Source organism: Papaver somniferum, chromosome 4, assembly GCF_003573695.1.
Source record: "Papaver somniferum cultivar HN1 chromosome 4, ASM357369v1, whole genome shotgun sequence".
Classification (NCBI taxonomy): Eukaryota; Viridiplantae; Streptophyta; class Magnoliopsida; order Ranunculales; family Papaveraceae; genus Papaver; species Papaver somniferum.
The window spans coordinates 22,384,819-22,390,171 of record NC_039361.1 but is presented as its reverse complement, the minus strand read 5'-3'; the positions used below and the strand labels follow the sequence as shown (position 1 = coordinate 22,390,171).

Sequence of the window (5,353 nt, the reverse complement as noted above, 5' to 3'; positions counted from 1 at the left end):
ATGGTTATGTTGTCTTCGATCTCTCTTCCATCTCCTTATGCATGTGTCCTTTCATCATTTTCCTCAGCGGTATCTCTATCCGTAGTATGGACACTTACTGCATCGTAATTTCTTTGATCGTTCTCCCTTTGTTCCTGTTGGATCTCAGATCTGATCGGCTGAGATCTGTTGATCCTCTCGCCCATTCTTGATGTCTCTGCTATTTCACCTCTTCTTCTACCCGCAATTCTTCGACTCCTCCTAACCGGTAGTGTGTTTTCTCCTGCAGATGTTTGCTTCACCATTTTGTGTTCTTGAAATAATACTTATGCAGACTTATGAAAACTACAACTAAAACATAAGTAAACTAAAATTTCCTTTCTTAATGAAAACTGTGTTTTGAATGAATGATTTCAAATGTCTGATTTTCGCGGTAGTGATCAAAATCTTTCACAAAAACAAGAACAATAAGAAACTTTACTTTGAAAGAAATTTTTCAAAAAGAAACTCATCTTAAAATTTTCACAAACAGATTCAATCCCGATCCCGAGCTGTATTATAGCGCCAAAATGTAGTAGTAGAAAATCCTACTACTACACCCCTTAAACAATCTATTTATCAAACTAAGAAAACATTATGAAGAACACTTATAAATAGTTTTATTAAGTATAGAAATCAATACAAGGATGATAGATAAAACCCTAACTTGGGAAACAAATAACTTTCTCTCTCCTAATGTTCTATCTCCACTCTCAAAAAGATCTCTCTTCACCACAAGGGTGGCTGGTCCTATATATAGGGATTTTACATAGTGGAGGACATCTAACAAAGCCCCTATTTTCGGATCTAGCATGCGATGTCTTCGCACCCATGTATCTGGTCTTCTCGCACGTGCTCCTCAACTTCGTACAGATTCCACACTTCACCCGTGACTTTGTGACGTCACTGATTCTGTCATTTAAGATATGCTACGTGCGAACTCCGTTCGCTCCTTAATGACTCGGTTGTCTCGCATGATTATTCACGTGTGCGGTATTTAACCCCTACTGTGCTAGGCTACCAATGTAGTAATTAACACAAGGCAGAAAGATAAGAAGAGATCAAACTTATCAAGAATGACTGAATGAGAGGAGAGAAAAGAAGAGAAGGCCAAATTATTCAGCACAAAGCATGTTATTGATCAAGTGAATGACCAGTTTCTAGCAGGGCCAAGAAAATCAAAGAGATGAGGCAATAATGAGCTGAGATGGCACGAAAGGAATCATTCAAAGAGAAAGTATACGGCTGCTTCTGGGAGAACCGTTGGGTGAATTTGTTTGAAGAGCAAGTATAGTGAGTCTGCTGACTGCTTACTGCTGAGATCTGAATTAGATATGGGAGGACCCACGAGTAAGGAGGGATTGACATTTTATGCAAAGAAGTACAGATATTCTTTGTCTTTCTCAACCAATGATCATCCATCTCCCACGTCATCCCCCACCCCCTCAAAATCCTAATACATATATATACAATACTAACCAAAAACAGAAACCTACTCCTCCTACTTCCAAATATTGTGATCATTCTAGCTAACTAGCTCCTACCAAATATTCCGATCCTAAGAAAGCATGCATATGCTTTAACCGGCCTTTCAGTATCTCTGTAACGATTTACATACTCACAGGCTAAGACACCTGAAGTATTATACAGTTAGAGACAAGATAAACGGGCGGAAATTGTGTTTTAGAGACAAGCATTCTGTGTTCCCCTGCGCGCGGGGTGCCGCTTTACCCAACAGATCGAATCATGGGGGACTCTTCTTTTGCTTCTTACATCCACTTGGTACGTAATGTGCCTAACTTTTCCTGCTGCGAAAGAGATAGATAAAGTAAATGTGAAGAAAATTATGCATGCATGTAGCATTAATAGTGATGGCTGTTTTTTTTCTAGTCGACTGATAAATGTTTTCAAGAAATGGCTTTTGTAGAGTAATGATGATGATATTGTTTTAACAATATGTAACCTTAGTTATTACACATGATAATGATGCTTTGTAGGTGCATCAATTGATTGAGAAGTGTCTACTGTTCCACATGACAAAGGAATAGTGTATGGAAGCTCTCTTTAAGCATGCAAATATCAAACCAGTCATCACTTCAACTGGTACTATCTCCCTGCCTGCCTGCTTGCTTGTATCGTCTCTCGCTTTGTCTATATATTATTTTATGCATATCATCTCTCTAAAAAGCACCGTAAAACCCTATACTTAGTTCACCACTTCCTGACCATATTATCTCTTTGTATTCTTGATATATTCTTGTTACGTCGTAACTTGCATTCAATAATAACATTCTGCAGTGTGGAAGGAACTGGAGAAAGAAAACAAGGATTTCTTTGAGGCCTATTATGCAAGAAACAACGGAGGAGACCAAATGTCTGAATCAGAAACTACCCAAAAGATCCAAAAAATGCTGTCGGAGTCATCTGCTAAGACAGAATCGTCTGCTACCTCACCGGCCAGTTGTGGATCATCCGTAGGATCTCAAGATAAAAATGATCAAAACGAACATAATTAAGTACTCCTTATTCCATATAATCATCCTCTCTTGGTCTGTCTTTGATCCTTAGCTTAGTTAATTAATTATCTCTTACATTATCTGGTTCTACCTGCATAAGATCCAACCATATACAATTTAAGATTGCGCAGATGAATAAACTAAAGAGACAGCAAAACTGAAGGAAAAAACAAACAGTAGGCCAAGTTGTGTGTACCATGATGTTTGTGTGGTCTGTGGGAATGAACGCCGCAAGTAATCATGGCTTCTGCTGGGTTTTTAACTGTTTTGCTGCTCATCTGATTATTTGTATTTGGATTTGTTGCTGAGAGAGAGAAATGTCCCGATCCCACAGTTGGCTTTACGCTAGAGGTCTCTTGCAGATCGTCTATTTTCTTTCTTGTCTTAAGAGAAGGATGTTAATGGCTCTATTTTTGTTTTGTCATCCAATTTTGCGCATTCTCAAGTCGCCACCACCGTCCTTCCCATGTAATAATGTATTGTTTGATGACAAATTGCGTATGTACGATGTGTCCTTTGTCGTTTTCATAGTTAATGTCCTGTAACCTTACCATCTCTTCTAACTCTTGGCTGTAACTTTTGGGGATGAGTTTCCTAGAAATATCCTTTGGCAAGCGAAGGAAACATAAAATGGAGCTAGTTTGGCCACTGCTTTCCTGTAACCTTCTTGTGGCTTCGCCTTGGCTACTACTTCCTAATCAGCGGATGCATATAATTTATGAACAAACTACCCTCTGGCCTCCACAATCAAAACACTAGAATCCAATGGTGATTTCTTTTTTTGAAGCAAATCCAATGGTGATAATTAAACAACTGAACTAGATAACTGTTGTAAATAAGAGTTCGTTGCTCGGACTTGAAAAGATTTAAAAACAAAATTGTATATACAAAGTATGTCACAAGTTCAAGAGATACTAGGACTCAGGATTCCACCATTAATCATTCACACAATTCATATATTTATTCCCAAACAATTATAGCTCAAATGATATCGACTCTTATTCTTGCCAAGGTAGATTTTTAGAAGATTGATTGTAAATCACTAGCATGACGCATCAAAAGCACTTCGACCAAGCATACATCATCGTACGAAATAACAGCCAATTAAGAAAAATCATAAAACAATTAATAAAAGTGCAAGTAGTCATAAAAGAATTAAATATAATTATCATATGCGTAAAAACGGCTTCCTCCATCATCCCAGTGTTGGGATTTAGTTACTCATATTAATCATGTTCTCAAAATACATTATTGATGCTCAAAGTATGATTAAAAGAGTTAGAAATTATAATACAGCGATTCTGAGACTCACAGAAGGCGTCAAAGAAAGAACGATAAGACGATACTGCTGTAAACAACGACACATGCAAACTGCTGCTGCCTCTGTTGAAGAACGACGGTTTCTGACTGTCTGTTCTTCGTCGTCTTCTTCTTCGAGCAGCAGCAGGAAGCTTTCCTGCAGCTTCCTGTTCTTCGTCTTCCAGCCTCTCTGCTGCGTCTTTGTGGTCTCTAAACTTCCCCAAACTTCTTAATAACTTTTCTAAGACTCGAACCAGCCTTTTTATACCCAGCAAAACCCACAAATCCGAGTTTATCTATGAATATTCTTTTTATTCTCTTCAGTCAACAATTGAGAGAAAATCTCTTTTTTAGCTTATGTACGCGTCCCTGGTTGTTACAATTATTCTTAGGATTCAGTAAATATCCCATAGAAGATATTCTCTATCCTAAGTTTCCCTCATCTGCACGTATCTCGCAAAACCAACTCCACAGAAGACCCGTGAAAGACAGCCCTCTGTTTTGCTTGGAATCGACGATTCAGCCCAATTGGATCGAGGAAATTTCCCATAAAAGCTCTGTTAAGTCCATTAGAGTCCATCCTAGTTGATATTGGCGATTGAATCTCTCCCAAAATAGCCTAACAATCGAACCCTAAATTATGTTCTCGTTGGAAACATTTTCCCTCCAAAACGTTAATTTGAAATGTGAAGAAGGATACCCCCTATCCTCTGATGGAGTGCGAATAGCAAGTGGGGCTGAAATAAAATTATTGGGTGGAAATAACCAAAACTTGGGTGCCTTTAGTAATTTTCTGGGATGTTTTCCGCACTTTTTCAGGGTTCCTCCGGGGTATTTCTGGGGTGTCTCTGGCATACTTCTGGGGAGCTTTTGGTATGTTATCTACGGAGGTTCAAATGCCACATTTTGAGCCAATTTCGCCGCAAAAGATTATTTCTCCAAAAACACCTACAAAGACATAAAATAACCAAATAAGTACAAAATCGAGCATTAACAATATATACAATTGGGACAAATTAGACACATAAATGCGTCTATCAAATACCCCCAAACTTATTATTTGCTAGTCCCGAGCAAATCAAAACTACAAAATAAAATCCTAACTCACTGTCGCAGGCATCGTCGATTGCATTTAGCGTATGCAATAAGCCTTTAAACCCATAGGTGTCCCTAGTGGCTTAGTTATAGTCTCGGGAGGGCTTACAAGAGATATACCCACAAAACATGTACTCCAGACCTTAGCTATCTACGCAGAACCTTGGAAGGCACTAAAGAATCTCCTTGGTTGGCATACTTATTAACTACAGGAAGAAGTACCCTGATGCGAAATTCCAATTGTTGTACACGAGTTTGCACTCAAGCATACTAAAATTCATATAAAGTGACAGAGCTCTACTAAGATAGTCGCACTATGGACATCAATATCCGGAGTCAAAACTAATCACATGGATAGATCAAGAAGATGGATATAGAAAAACTCAGATGGTTTTGATGTTTACTAAGTGAACGGTGTTTCCCAT

At 38.4% G+C, this 5,353-nt stretch overlaps 1 pseudogene; it reads left to right on the top strand.

Moving 5' to 3' along the window:
* Positions 1 to 1,764: 1,764 nt before the first annotated feature.
* LOC113272164 lies at positions 1,765 to 2,534 on the top strand (annotated as a pseudogene).
* Positions 2,535 to 5,353: the final 2,819 nt, after the last annotated feature.